Source organism: Danio aesculapii, chromosome 16, assembly GCF_903798145.1.
Source record: "Danio aesculapii chromosome 16, fDanAes4.1, whole genome shotgun sequence".
Lineage (NCBI taxonomy): Eukaryota > Metazoa > Chordata > Actinopteri > Cypriniformes > Danionidae > Danio > Danio aesculapii.
The window spans coordinates 26,604,818-26,621,872 of NC_079450.1; the positions used below are offsets into that span (position 1 = coordinate 26,604,818).

A 17,055-nucleotide genomic window follows, 5' to 3' on the forward strand; every position below is an offset into this window, starting at 1 on the left:
ACTGAGAGAAAGGCATGTAAAAGATACGAAAGAATTTGCTTTTTTTGGTGTTGTTTATAGAGGTTATATTTTAAGGAGAGAAAAAAATGTGTAGTTCGTGACATTTTTTGATATAAAATCCACGAGTCCATCGAAATGCTGACATCTATGCAATGTACAGGCCTAGATCAATCCTGAAAATCCTAATGTAAAATTTATATTTAATGTACTTTTGGTTTCTTGTCATAAACAAAAATTGAGACTTTTTAAAAATGTGAGTCACTAGTCTATAACAATTTATATAATAATACTGCTCTTACTCACCTTTATTCTCTGATCCAACATGTGGTCGACGTTTTTAATGGTGGCAGAAATGCATAATATTAATTTCCTGACAATCAGCTTGTCAATAAATATTTTTAAGCTTAATAAACATAATACAGCATGTCTGGTTGGCACTTTCGCTTCACATCAAGAAGGTCACTGGTTCGAGTCCCAGCTGGGTTCATTCGGAAGGGCCCATCCTTATACCATAATCTCTGGAGTGACTTCTTCAAAGGGAGAACACACAGTGGCACACTCTCCTCTGAGTGATCTTAATGTGACGATTAAGTGCCTTCGTTGCACCCACAAAACACGCTTGGAACACACTCATAGTGCTTTATTTATTTATAATTTCCATTTATTTTATAATTATTTTATGAATAACTCTTTGTAGGGGTGACACAGTGGCTCAGTGGTTAGCACTGTCACCTTACAGCAAGAAGGTTGCTGGTTCGAGTTTGCATTTCTGTGTGAATTGTTTGTATGTTCTCCCCGTGTTCACGTGGGTTTCCTCCGAGTGCTTTGTTTTCCCTCACAGTACAAAGACATGTGCCATAGGAGAATTGAATAAAACTAAATTGGCTGTAGTGTATGCGTGTGAATGAGTTTGTATGGATGTTTCCCAGAATGGGTTGCAGCTTGAAAGCCATCCGCTGTGTAAAATATGCTGAATAAGTTGGCGGTTCATTCTGCTGTGGCGACCCCTAATGAATAAAGGGACTAAGCCGAAGGAAAATGAATAAATGAATCTATGGAGTGGATGCACACATTTCATATACAAGGTTAACCTTTAGTTATCTCATTGGTTATTTAATAATAAAAATATAGAGACAATAAAAGACTCAATTGCTAATGCTGAAAGTTTTCTGTAAGCGTTAGAGGATAAAAATGTACTTTCATAAAATACAGAAATTTTACTGTACGTGTGCGTGTGAGAGAGAGAGAGAGAGAGAGAGAGAGAGAGAGAGAGAGAGAGAGAGAGAGAGAGTAATGCAGATTCACTAAAGGATTAAAACTTTTAGGTCTCAATAAAATGACAACAGTGTATGATTAGGTTTCATTTATAGCAACAAATAATGCACCTTAAGAACATTATTTTAATTAATAAACAAATGTAGTGCTACATTAAAAATTGTTACCCTATTAACAGTGTTTACTTACTATATAAATTTGTGTACATTTTACAATGTAAATTATATACACACACAGAGTTTTTATTTAATAACTGCTTTCTTATTCTATGTATTTTCAAATACAAATAATAATATTAATAATTATAATAACTATTATTATTATTGTTATAATTATTTGTTCATTCATTTTCTTTTCGGCTTAGTTCCTTTATTAATCCGAGGTCGCCACAGCGAAATAAACTGCCAACTTATCCAGCACGTTTTACGCAGCGGATGCCCTTCCAGACACAACCCATCACTGGGAAACATCCACACACACTTATTCACACACATACACTACGGACAATTTAGCTTACCCAATTCACCTATACCACATGAAACCCACGCAAACACAGAGAGAACATGCAAACTCCATACAGAAATGTCAACTGACCCAGCTGAGCCTCAAACCAGCGACCTTCTTGCAGTGAGGCGAACATGCTACCCACTGCACCACCGCGTCGCCTATAATAATAATAATAATTATTATTATTATTATTATTATTATTATTATTATTATTATTATTATTATTATTGTGATTTCTGAAGGATCTTGTGACTCAAAAATTCATGATTTAAATTACTGGAATAAATGATTAAATTAAATTTTTAACTACTTTTGAACTGTTATTTTATAGAGCAATAACATTTCACAATTTTACAATTTGTACAGTTTTTTGATTAAATAAATGCAGCCTTGGTGAGCAGGAGAAGCTTTAAAAATCCAACTGACCCCAAACTTTTGACCGGTAGTGTATTTTTTTTAACAGTGTGATAAAAAGGAGAAAGAGGGCTATTTATGATGACATTGTGACGATCTTCATGCTTATGTGTTGCTTGGCACCTGCCACAAACACTCCCTGTTCTCCTGTTTTAGCCCATGTGGCCATTGGTTTGACAAAAGTGAGCATGAAGTGCTTCAGGCGCCAAAAACAGGTGTTTTAAGAGTGAGAGACTAAAAAAAAAGAGAGAGAGAGAGAGCGAAGGTTCTGCTTTTGCCAAATTCAGACTCATCTACACATTACACAGACTGAGGGTCTGCAGGTAAGTCACAATATTTACTCTTACTTTTCTGTCAGGTATTGATGTTTCAGATTAATCAAATGAAGTGGTCATTTTTAATATATTAACTGTTATAGTTTGTACATATAGGGTTTATTGAGGATGTTGTGCATGAAACAGCCTGTGTCACAGTGGAGATGGTTTATGTAGCAGTGCAGCAGATAATATAGAGCTCATCGATCAAACAGAAAAGCATTTTACACAATAGACAAGAGAGCATGAACAAACAAACAACACAGGGATCTTGAACTTGGATTACAGAAAATTGTCAACAACAAAGTATCTAGTTCACATCTATTCATCTAAACTGGACAATTTAATCATATCAGAAATGAATTTTCTGTTTGCGTCTTTTGAGTCCTGAATAAATCTCAGCTTGTTTATGCACCTTGCATTATATTGATTTTTTTATCTAAAAGCCCAAGTTAAAAGCTGAACTAAAAGCCTCTTAATGTCAACGAAGCGTCTCAGATGCAGGAATTGTGCTTTTAGCAGGCTGATCGGATTTCTGGGGAAGCACAGTGGAGGTTTGTAAACCCCCTGAAGATGTACGGCCTGTATTTGGAAGTGGTGAATGACTACATTAATGAATCATATGGAGAAGATGTTTGGAGGCTAATCGAGGCCAGAGAGGAGATCCCACACCTCAAATTTGTTCGACATCATGTACAAGTAAGTCCTGAATGATGTATGTTGAATTATATATGTGACACTGGATCACAAATCCAGTCATACATGCCAATTTTGGGGAACTGAGATTCATACATCATCTGAAAGTTGAAAACAATAAGATTCCTATTGAAATATGTAATGGGGACAGTGACGCTGACAACAAGGGTGAGGATCCAAATGCAGGTTTATTAGAATGGTCCAGCAAGCAATGATCAACCTAGGAGCAAACAAATATATAAGGGCAATTCAGAGTCATAGTCAAAATAACAGATGGTCACTAAAATGGCAGATGGTCACTAAGCAGGCAGCAGACAACTTAAAACAAACAAGGATCAAAACACAGCAAAGCAAGACAAAGCAAACGCATTGTAGTGTCACTAGAACAGAAAACAAGACTCAGTCCCATTGTGTGTGTTTGTGCTGCTTATGTAGTGCATTAATCAGTCCATGAGCAGCTTCAGCTGTGTGAATCTAATCAATGGTGACTTGGAGCAGGTGAGTGTGTGCTGCATGACTGGCATCTGTAGTCCATGTAATGGCAGATTGTAGTTCGTGTGAATGTTTTTCAGCGATCTCTGGTTGTAGATCGCTGGTGATCATGACAATATGGTCTCTTGGGATAGGATAATATTTGGCCAAGAACCAACTATTTGACAATCTAGAATTTGAGCATTTGAAATAATCAAAATACTGAAAAAAAATGTACCTTAAATGGTCCAGACTGAGTTTTTAGCAATGCATATTACTAAATAAAAACAAATGTTGTTATATTTATTGAAGGAAATTCCAAAGGGTCTTAATGACATGATTTCTTAATATTCAAATGATTTTTGACACAAAATGAAAATCGATGATTTAGATTCATACAATTATTTTCTATTTTTTGCCTATTCCCACAAAATTACCTGTATAACATAAGACTGGGTTTGTGGTCCAGGGTCACATGATAATTTTAATGGCCAAAAAAAACCCCGCTTCTGGCTAACTTGACAATGCTGGTGTTTGTTATTCCAGTGATATTCTGATTCTAAGGTTGGCGAAGGCAGCTGGAGAGGTTTTGGGGAAAACACATGATGAGCTGATGTACCCCTGCGGGGTCTACATGGTTAAGTGGATAGGAAACTATGGCTATGAGAGAATATTAAAGGTGATTTTTTAAGCACGTTCTGAAAGTATAAAAGTTTTTCACTAGCATTAGTGGTTTACTTAAGATTCTGTTTTAATCCAGAGGTTTTTTTAGAATCAAAACAAAACCCAAAAGATGATTCTTCTCTGGCATTACTGAAAAAATATATATTATTATTTGCTTTATTAACAAGAACTAGCATGTACAGTAGCGTTATATAATAAAAGCACTTCACATTCCTTAACAAGGAGATACATACATAATTATAAATTTACATCCAGTTGTATACATATAAATATACATATTTTTTTCTAATTTAGTTATTAACAAAAGTTATTAAAATGCACTTTGAGTACAGAAAATACATATATACAAACATTTTATGCAAAGATGTTAAAGGCGGAGCATATATTAATAGTTTTAATTTGTTTTCGATTTTTAGACTTAGAAATCACTTTTATATAAGTTTTTACATATTTGTTAATCGCTTTTTCTATCACCATGAAGAGAGGTTTGCTTTTTGCAACTCATATGCAATTAAGTTAGAATTATTAGCCCCCCTTTGAAATTTTTGTTCTTTTTTAAAATATTTCCCAAATGATGTTTAACAGATCAAGAAAATTTTCACAGTTTGTCTGATTATATTTTTTCTTCTGGAAAAAGTCTTTTTGTTTTATTTCGGCTAGAATAAAAGCAGTCTTTAATTTTTTTAAATCCACTTTAAGGTCAAAATTATTAGCCCCTTTCAGCTATATTTTTTTTCGATAGTCTACAGAACAAACCATCCTTATACAATAACTTGGCCAATTACCCTAACCTGCTTAGTTAACTTAATTAACCTAGTTAAGTCTTTAAATGTCACTTTAAGCTGAATAATAGTGTCTTGAAAAATATCTAGTAAAATATTATTTACAGTCATCACAACAAAGATCAAATAAATCAGTTATTAGAAATTAGTTATTAAAACTATTATGTTTAGAAATGTGTTAAAAAAAACTCTTCTCTCCATTAAACAAAAATTGGGAAAAAAATAAACAGGTTGACTAATATTTCAGGGGGCTAATAATTCTGACTTCAACTGTACATTAGGTACAACATAGTCATCAACCGAATTGGCTAAATATATATATTTAAATATAAATTAAATATAAAATTGTCCAGACAACAGTGGATGATAAATAATTTTAGGACAACTTCAATGGTTTTGATCCACTTAAAATGTTGACTAATGTATATGGTCTATTTCAAAATCTTGGGATTAGTAAATTACTAATGAAGTATGGATTAATTGCATTATTTATAAAATAATCTTTCCAACCATGACCTTTTAGCAGCTTATGACATTTTCGTAATGCACTTTTCCCAATGTATGATTGCATAAACATTTCACATCATTTTAAATCACTTCTGCTGTCTGCGTTTTAGGTACTGGGCCGCAATGTGCGTGATTTCATCAATGAACTGGGTAACCTGCATGAGTACTTCCGTTTCTCCTTCCCAAAAATCCAGCCACCCAGTTACTGTGTGGAGGAAGAATGTAAGACTAGTCTTACCCTGCACTATTGATCAACCAGGAAAGGATTTACACAGTTCGCCAAAGGTAGTAGCGTTACGCTCCAAATCTTTTGGAGTGTGATATTGCTCTAATACAACATTTTGATAAAATTAAGTCAGTAACATATATTTAAAACATATACTGACAGTCACCTGCTCCACCATAAATGTTTCCAGAGAAAGCTCTATTTAGAATCTCAGAACAGCACATACAGTATTGATATTTTGCTGCTGAGCAATTAATTTGGATAAATGATTCAATGATTCACATAGAAGTCGCCTGTTAAAATCCTGAACTAATCAGTGCTTCAGATAAACTGGTCCCTCATTTTGTTCATTAATGAGTCATCAGGTTTCATTCACTAATAATTGAGCAGTTCATTTGTATTTATAGGCACATTAAAACTCTTCATGAAAAATCTTTGCCTAATTTGTTCTTAACCTCAGGACTGAAGGATTTGAAGTGTTCTAAATGAGCTGCTGTGTGCACAGGTTGGTCGTTTGCATAAAACATGGCCAAACCATCTCTACATGAGGGCTTTTCATAAAACTTTTACTTTATAGGCCATTGGTGGCCCTCGTCGTGTAATGTTTAAAACCAAACACAACAAAAACTTTCTTTACAGACATAGATTACAGACCTCTCATAAGCCGTTGTTTATAATTGTTTGTCAGTGGTTCTAAAGTCAGGGTCACAGGGCAATTTTCAAAAAATCTAATTCATTTTAATAAACTATTAGAATTACAATATTTTATTCATAACCTACTGAAAAACAAAATAGTTGTTAATAGTAACATTGATAAAATGTTAATAATGAACATTAAAAAACAACACCCAAAAAAACAGCCATTAGCCTTTCAATTTTTTTGCAACCCCTGGGGGGATTACATTATATTAAAGACATAGCAATAGCATCAGATGCAGCACGTTGATTTTATGGCACCAGGTTAAAATTTTGGACACCTTTATGGCACTCACACAAGTTAAGCATAAGGCGACAACTGAACATGGAGGATGGTCTGCGAGTGGCGTTATGCAAAATTAAAGATGAATAGACTTGTGCCTGCTGGTATGTGTGCGCCATTGTGCAAGGTTTATGATTCATTATTTTTGTGGTTGTGGGCTGAAAGGTTTGGGAACCCCTGGTTTATTATCAAAAAATATGGCACAGGTATATTTGTTGATTGAAGTTTGGGATTGTTTTTTTTTTTTGTTTGTTTTTTTGTTTTAAGAAAATTATTCTGTTCATCAAGGCAGCATTTATTAAACGTAAGAAAATTGTTAAATTGTTAAATACTTATATGTAAAAAAAAAAGTTTATTACTTATTGTATGTATAGTTTCAAATGAAATTATAAGTCCAGTCATAAATAAGCTAAATTGGCCATAGTGTATGTGTGTAATTGAGTGTGTATGGGTGTTTCCCAGTGGTGGGTTGTGGCTGAAAGGGCATCTGCATTGTAAAACATATGCTGGATAAGTTGGTGGTTCATTCCGCTGTGGCGACCCCTTATGAATAAAGGGACTAAGCTGAAAAGAAAATGACTGAAGGAATTATGATTTGTTGGTGAAAGCGTATATGAAGATTCCAATATGCACACGTGTGTGCAAATCAGGGTTAGAAATGTCCTTTTTATATATATTTGTCTTCTAGTATTGAGTTCCAGGGCCCTTTACTGTACATCAAAGGGCAATAATTATAACTGTGCTATAACACTCTTATCTTGAATTTGTGGGGCATTTTTGTCACAAGCCTCCATTCATTTCCAACAATTGTACACATACTTAGTAAATAATGTTTGTTGTGAAAGAACTGGCTGAATGAATTTTTAAACAAATGACTTAAATAGACAGTCAACGGTCACCTACTGCCATAATAATGTCAACTATAGAAAGAAAGATAAAAATAGCCACCAATAATGCAAAGAATAAAATGCAAACTGAATGGTTTCAAAAACTCAGTTTGTCTTATAATTGACCCATAATTGGCTCCATTATTCAGATTTCACTTGATTACATGAACACAGCATACCTGTATATCATTTTCCTTAAAAACTTCTGAAAAAGTCCCCAAGAAATCTTTGCCACTTCAAGTTCAAATCCATATCAAACCTTTAACTTAATAAACAGCTGTTAATAAAAAGTTGTAGTTAAATAAATCAATAAAGCACAACCACGCAACAGAACTCAGAGAAGCTCGAAAGAAACAAAGCTTGAATAAATAAATTACGCAGTTGTTTTTAGCGACTGTCTTCAGCCACTGTTTAAACTGGTATTTCTCCAACCAGGAGTATGCAAACTTAGGGCGCTTTCACACCTGTGGATCGATTCATTTGTTCCGAAAAAGCAATTAAAATTGTTACAATGTTGCACTTTATTCTTGGTGCGGTTTGCTTTCACACGGCAAAGTTTCTAAACGGACCAAAAGAGCTAAAACGTGCGAGTAAACTCTCCTCATATTGGTCAAAGTTTCACAGTTTATTTTACAGAGTCCTGCTGAGCTGTCATGTGTCCTTATTTTAATTTATGACAATGAGCAATAAGACATTATAAGCGAAAAGCTATGCTTTAATTTTGAATGGTGACACCCACAGACATCGTCACTAAGTATAAATCAGAGGTAAGATTTTCTCATACATCTTACATGGGTTCTATTACAGTTATCTTACATATTTGTTCTATTATGGAGCCAGGACTAGCGAAATTTTAATGAATTGCAGTTTCAGTTACTTCCGTATTGGCTTCCCGAGGGAGAGTGGGAGGTTGCCGCTTGCTTTTAATTCTTTTTAAGACCACGCGGACACCTTAAAACCATATGAATTTGTTTTGTGGTGATTCATCTGTGCGTGTCAGTAGGAAAAAAAAATGTTTGCCCTTTTCAGGACTTAATTTGTGCCGGAACACGCCGGATCCGGCACCTCTGAAATCTGATCCAGCACCTCATTTTACCAATCCCCCTCCTCAACCACCCTCCTCACCCGTATGCTGTTCACTTGCTTCCGCGACTCCCCAACCCTCTTCACTTTCGTCCGCAACAAACCCGCCGCTCTTCACTTTCATCTTGCATCCGCGACACCCCTCTGCCATCCAATATCATCGCCATATCACTCTCCATCCATTCCCCCGATCTGTTCCGGGACCTCGCAATTTACAAATTAGGCACTGGCCCTTCTAATCTTTAATTAATTTGAAAATGCACTTCCTGTTTTGTTTTGTTTTCAGTTAGATTGTCAGATTACATATGACTTAGCAAATGGTCGTGGCTGACATATTTAATCACACTGCTCCAACTGTCAGTTTTGACAACAGAAATGATAAGGAGGAGGAGTCTGTTAGGTTGTAATAACTCTCCCCAAACACTTTTCTCAGTCTTTCTGAATGAAATGCTTTAATACATCCAATCAGCTCGCAGCAGATAAAACAAGCCACGCCCACTGTTTTCTCATTTAATATTCTGTTTCTCTAGGAACTGCGTCACAATATGTAAAAAATAATGACAGCAGCTTCCGGTTCATGGGGACTTTAAACTATTTGAACAGTTACCATATTAACAGAACAAGAACAACGTTGACCTTCGCACGCATGCTTTCTGTTTGCATAATATGCTTCTTGAGAGAAATGAAAGATAAAATAACAATCTCAAAGTCAAGTTCAGGTATTAGCGATTGAGGGCCAATGACGTTTGACTGGATCTTACACTATAAAAGCAGAGCATTTGCAGCCACAGCCTGTTTAAAATTCAAGCAGGGTGTGTTGTGGTTTCTCTGTAGGGCAGCTCTCTCAGGTGGGCTGACAGTTTTACAACACAGACATCGAGGTGGAGATTCTGTCCAAAGAGGAAACAGAGAAAATGACATATGTGGTAGGAGTCCAAACAGACGAGACATTTACCTTCCTGTGTATACACAAAGCCAGCTCTGTTTTGCTTTATTCCTCACGTTTCTGATCTTCTCCCTCTCTGTCTTTGTGAAGGTGTACAAGATGAATTTTGACAATGCCGCGTTTAAGCACCGTATGCCCCAGCAGAAAACAGCTCCGGGCTATGAGAAACTGCCCATGAAGCGAGGAATCTTTTTTGACATGTTCCCTCTCAGTGTGATTTTCCGTAGGGACATGACCATGTATCGGATCGGAGACGGTTTAAAAGAGGTGTTTTCTGATCTGCAGGGCAAAAAGGTCAATGAGGAGTTTACCCTGGTGTGACCCATGCTGGAATTCAGCTGGGATAATGTGAGTGAATGTGAGGGATCTGAGGTCAAGTAGCATGAATGTAAATTAAAGATGATGCAAAATAAAAATAAAAAAATCTCCTGGCATTTGTGTCCTGAAAAGGCATTTTGTTGACATTTGTGCTCTTTCAGATCTACACACACCTCAACAATGTGTTTGAACTGCTGTCTAAAGCTGTGGTGGAGAGTAAACAGAAGGTCAACATCCCTAAACTCAGCAGAGAGGAACAGGAGGAGAAAGAGGAGAGTGAAAAACCCAAAAAGGAAGAGAGAGGTATAGTGTGTAGGTCAATCACTGCAGGGACGAAATGGAGTCTTTCACAAATTTTAAGCTGATTTTGGAGGAAAACCTGTGGAATAGATTGTATTTTGATCAAATGTGTCAGTACTACATGATTACTGGCATTTTCATTTTAGACATGACACAGGGTATTTTAGTGTGTGTGTATAAGACCACAGACACGTTGTTGTTTTTTTTAATGTAAACATTTATTTGGGGGTTGTGGATGAGGGGGGATGGAGTGGTGGGGAAATCTGTTTTTAAAAGTTAGCATTTTCAGGACACCAAAATGTTTTGATTATGTTTACAAATAACCAAAACAAATAGAAAGGTTTTTCATTTTAGTTCATTACTGTTTAGTAAATGCATTATTGATTTTATGGCCCTCAGAATATTTTCTGCGAGGAATATATGCCAATTTCATATATCAAAATAAAGGCCCAAGAGAGCTTTTAACCATAAAAACATTTTTATTTATCTTCATCTGTTCATGTTTTATCCCCACTTAATAACAAAACAAAATCAGAAAATTATAATCTATAAATTATTCAAGACATGTGCTAGGGCACAGGTATCAAACTCCTGGAGGTCCACAGCTCTGCATAGTTTAGCTTTAACCCTAATAAAACCTGACTAAAGAAATTGAGTCATTCAGGCTTGTTTGAAACCTACAGGTAAGTGTGTTAAAGCAGGGTTGGAACTAAAGTGTGCAGGGCTGGGGCCTCTCCAGAAACTAAGTTTGGGACCCCTGTTGGATCTCTTACCGAACAAAGATTGCCATAAAAAACTTGCCAAAAATTGTAGGGAAGAGTTGTGTCTTAATTGATGAGATATCTCATCAATGACAAGGAGTTCATTCAGTTTTTTGTTTGTTTTGTTTTGCAGTGATGCAATAGCAGCAGCAGTTTTGCTTGTTTGTTTCTCAAAAAACAGTTCAGAGAACATTTCTTACTTTTCTTATTGCATTTTCATAATCTAAAAACCTTTTTTCAAGAACCATTTAAGGAGTAAAAAGATTGTTTTCAACTGTTCTTTGTGGAACCGTCAATTTGCAGTACCACAAAGTGTTTTCCAGAAGTCTTTTTTATTTTTATTTAAATAAATGTAGCCTTGATGAGCATCAGAGACTTTTAAAAATGTTTAAAAAAGATTTAAATATTACCTTTTCCTTAAAAAGCTTAAAAAAAGAGAGAGATTTTCATAGCCCAATTAATCCAATATGAACACAAACAGCTTGATGTGTGTTTTACATATTTTTTTTAAAGACCTTTACAGTGAACACTTTTATACTGTATGACAGTATGTAAAATATTAACTCTGTAAAAGATGATTCCAGTCCTGTGGAAATACAGTATTCAAAGCTTTCTGCGCAAATTTCACCATTCACATCAAAATATCCATCCTCTGCATAATGTCTTCAAACTTTGGTTTTTAAACCTCCATAGCACCTCCAACATGGCACATTTTGCATGTCGTCTTCATTAAACACAACTGATTCTACTCTACAGCTCATTAGTACAGACTGGTACAGACCAGAATTGGGTAAGCCAGACAAAAGAGACATGCAAAATGTGCAGGGGTTTAAGAAACACTGTCTTAAAACATCTCATGCTGATTTTTTCTCCCCATGCCTTTGCTGTTCATTCAGATATTAAGGCAATGGAAGAAATGAAGGGGACGGATCAGAAATACAGCAGCAGTCTGACTCAATACAACAGCTCAGCAACAGCTGAACATCGAGCTGCTGGCTTTCCAGCCAGTCACCGGTTAGAGATACTACAGTATGGCGTACTGCAAGACTGTTGTATACACACATTGAATTATAATTTTTAGAAAACATCATCTGCCATGAAAACACTTCTCTAGCATGACACTGATGCAGGGTACATTCATAAGGACATCATTAATTTAATTATTTACCTTGTTCTGAATAAGACACTAATATGATTGAGGGGTTTACATTAGTTACTTGTAAAATGGGAATATGAAAGAAATATAATGTTACAGTACAAAGACTGATTAATGGCAACCGTAATTATGCCCCATATGACACCATCTGATGTTTCCTACAGAATTCCCAACACAATCTCACGGTAATCCGTATCTTTTTGATTTAGAGGCTAATTCATATGAACTTGTATGAACTCATTTGTCTTCAAACTGTTGATCACTACCACAAAATGCAGCAACAAGTTCAACACAATGGTAAAAGTGTGGTTAAGTTGTGTATATGTCTCTACTGCACTTCATTAAATTGACCACCCTTGCGATTAAGAAGTGTACTACATTTGAAGTACACTTACATATGGAAGTAGGCTATATAGTATATATATATATATATATATATATATATATATATATATATATATATATATATATATATATATATATATATATATATATATATATATATATATATATATATATATATATATATATATATATATATATATATATATATATATATATATATATATATATATATATATATATATATATATATATATATATGTTAAATATGCTTGTGTAGTAAGTATACTAACATCTAGTAGTGCATGACCTGAATACCGCTTTGGACTAAATTGGCTGACTTTTTTAAATTGACCAACTTTTATGTGTACAACAAATGTAAGACTAGTAAACAACAAGTGCACAATCACTTCAAAAGTACAGTATGTTATTAATTTGTACTGCAAGTTAAGTTACATTTACAATTTTAAGTTTACATTTGTAATACGCACTATCCTTCAGCTTAGTACCGGATTCATCAAAGGTCGCCACAGTGGAATGAACCGTCATTCATTTTCAACTGATTTTCCGGGGCCGACTTGCGGGGGCAGCAGTCTTAGGAGAGAACCCAAGACTTCCCTTTCCTTAGACACTTGCTTCAGCTCCTTCGGGAGGATCCCAAGGCGTTACCAGGCCAGCCGAGAGACATAGACCCTCCAGCGTGTCCTGGGTCTTCCCCGAGGTCTCATCCAGGTGGGACATGCCTGGAACACCTCCCTACATAGGCATCCAGGAGGCATCCGAAACAGATGCCCGAGCCACCTACCCTGACTTCTCTCGATGTGGAGGAGCAGTGGCCCTACTCTGAGCTCCCCCGGGTGACAGAGCTCCTCAACCTATCTATAAGGGTGTGCCCTGCCACCCTGTGAAGGAAACTCATTTCGGCTGAGATCTTGTCCTTTCGTCATGACCCCAAAGCTCATGACCATAGGTGAGAGTAGGAACATTGATGGACCGTTAAATTGAGAGCTTTGTCTTTGGCTCAGCTCCTTCTTTACCTGCACTATTTCTGCCAGCACTCTGCACCTATGCAACCAAGAATTGTCTCTCTAATGATTTTCTAATCATTAGGCCACAACTGTGCAAAATCTTCCTTTTGGAACATCATTCGTAATGGAAGGAAAACTTAATTCTGTTTTCATTAACCACATCTATGCTATTAAAATACGAAAAAATGATAATTCTATCATCATTTATCTCAAAAGACGATAATTTTATGGTTGTTGGAAAGCAGCAGCTATTGACTTTCATAGTGTTTCTGTTCATATTATGAAGGTCAATGGCTGCTACGTTCCAACATTCTTCAAAATATCATCTATTGTGTTTAACATGAGATTGAACACAGGTTTGGTACAAGTGAATACTGTGTAATGATGACAGAATTGTACATTTTGGGTAAATATCCCTTTCAAATGAAAAACAAATCTTGCTTGTATGACATTATTTTAATTAGATTAATGTCTTAATTGTGTTAATATTGAAATAATGTTGCTGACCTCTAGATTATAAATAGAAATAAAAATCGTTTGTCTAGTTAAAAATCAAACATCATCTCTTTTGTTCAGGGAAGTGCAGTGAAACCATATTTGAAGACATGCGGGAGCCCCCTAAAAAGCCTCTCCACCTCAAGGGCCAGATGAAGTACGTCCCTCAGTGGGACTCTCTCATTTTTCTAGGAACTCCCATGTAACCTCTTATAATCTCACATATTTACAACAATGAGGTCTGAGCTAATGGAAAACAGTAGTTATTGTACAAGCATAGTTATTGCCACATAAACCTGACAATCAAGTGTTCTCTGCCAAGTCATTTCAGAGGGACCATATCCTGCACTCTCATAGTATTTTATTAAGTCAATTTATAATGAAATTTCCTTACCAACCACGGAAAGAGCCATTACTTAGACTTAAATGATCATTTTCCGCGTCCCTCTATCTCTCCCCCTCTCTTTCTAACCAGTACAATTAAATATATTCACAACTGCTGTTGCTTCAGGATCTAAATTTGACATTGGACATCATCCAAGGCTGCAGCAAAAAATGTTTAGCATACATAAAGCAAATAAGTACTGTATATGCTTAAAAAACAACATGATCTCTGAAACTGAGTTTATTTGAACTAAAATAAGCACAATTTTATCATAGTTGACATTTTATCATTTGGATTATCAATTGTTCCAATCAGAAAAGATCTGCAAACTTCCAGTTAAAAACTAATGGTCTCTTTTAACATTATTTTTAGGAAGTGTATCTATTTGTAACTTGAATGTACAAAGCTTCTGGTGTTAATCACTGATGGCTTTTTTAGCCTGTCCATCTGTTTGATAGCACAGTCTGCTATTTGTTTCATATTAATTACATTTATTATTATTAATAATAATAATAATAATAATAATAATAATAATAATAATATTAATAATAATAATAATAATAATAATAATAATAAATGCACTGCTTAAAGCACAAATTGTTTTATTATGTATGCTGCTTTTAGATCTTTACCTATTGTGGTTAATAAAATGGAGGTCTCAAACATTCAAAGAAAACGGTTTACTTTCATGTTGTAAAACAAGGCAGAGAGCAAACGCAACAATTCATTGATTTCAGTCCTGAGAATCCCGAAATTTACTTTTCAAAACGTGTCTAATTTGAAGTTCAACTTGTAAATTACATTATACTGTAGCTATAAATGCCAAAGTTGTATAAAACTGTATTCTCCTTTGTACAGTATTGAGACAGTGGGGGACATGATAAAAATGGGTGTTTACATCAATGGATTAAACCTGCACGACTCAAGCAGAGAGCTCATCCTGGCCGGAACACAGCAATCAGCCGAGCTGCAACTGGCGCTTGACCAGGTATGAAAGCCACAGAGATACCATAGAGACCAGAGACTCGATGCTGACACACACTGTAATCCACTACCATCCTTAAAGGGCCATTTTATATAATAGAAGAATCAGGATTTCCCCAAGAGTGTATCTGTGAGGTTTTAGCTCAAAAAAATATTTTTATTATGTTGGGTTGGAGGCCAAAATATGCTTATTTTTTTATGAGTGGCTCTTTAAATGAAAATAAGGACTAAACTTACAGATGTTGTGAATAAATCTCTATTTAGTACACTTTGCACTTTGTAACTTTGTAACAGATTTTTATTACACTTCAGGTTGATTACACTTTCAGTTTAAAATTTAAAAAACAAGAGTTATGGCACTAAATTTTGGCTGGACTCTAATAGTTTACTAGTTGCTGCTAGCGGAATTAAAATAAAGCAAGCATATTTTCTAACAACATTTGCAAATGCCCCCCACCATGCCCTTTCATGTGAAGATAGAAATTCATAAATTCAACCTCCTACATATTGTTACAATGTCAGCAATATATGGCTCTTAAATATTTATTGAAATACAATGTTTACTCTTTCTGCAATGTTACATGGACCAAGAAATCCATATTTATTTCTCAGCAAAAGCCTGTGTTGTCAGTGGTTTGCATCATCAGACAGACATTTGGCAGCTTCTGGGCTTTCTCGAAAACTACATATTTTACTTCTATAGTTTTGTATAGCAGCAGTTGGATCAGGTTCGTAAACTAAGTCCAGAAGCATCAATAGATGAAGCAGATGCAGCTGGATTATACTTTTTCTACTCTTCAAATGAAAAACTGTCTTACCTGTACATGACAGCGCTTTGCTGAAGGAGGATTGGCAGAAGGTTCTTCCTGTTCCTCATCTTCCAAATTACCTGACAAAATTACAAATTTAGACAGTTTTACAGTCTCCATTTAGCCTAAAACACTTTCTTTATAGTCATCCAATCTGAAATGGAGCCTACAATTGTTTTGTACGTTTTTTTTTTTGGTCCAGATTTTCTATCTCAGAGTTCTCTTCATATTTGCAAATCTTTGCAGCATTTAGTCTTACAACTTTATTGCAATTATTTCTTACAACTTTATTGGAACAAAGGAACAAAACAAGTTGATAATATAGTGGCTAAAGCAACAAAGTGGTGTGTAACGCTGGCCAAGCTAATTCAGTTGAAGCAGACTAGGAGTGGTGGCAACATTCCCAGTGCATTATGGGTGTTGAAGTTTCCGATCAGTTTGCCAAAAACTAAGATCACCACCATTTTTTTTTCTGGTCAGGTAGCAACTTTTCAAATGTCATAACCTCTTCCATAGACTGGCGAGTTTTATTAAAAGACCATTTTGTAAGTGATGAAGTTCAACTTAAGACTGTTATATTGTTATCTATGTGTGACTTTTATAGGAAAGAAATGTACACAAAACATTTACATTAAATTCACATTTAGTCATTTAGCAGATGCTTTTGTCCAAACTTACAATGGATGAAGCATTCAACAAGTGTTTC

At 35.3% G+C, this 17,055-nt stretch overlaps 1 pseudogene; it reads left to right on the plus strand.

The window, feature by feature from the left end:
* The first annotated feature begins 3,065 nt into the window (after positions 1-3,065).
* Positions 3,066-17,055, plus strand: part of LOC130243862 (soluble guanylate cyclase 88E-like) — a 30,570-nt pseudogene continuing 16,580 nt past the window's right edge.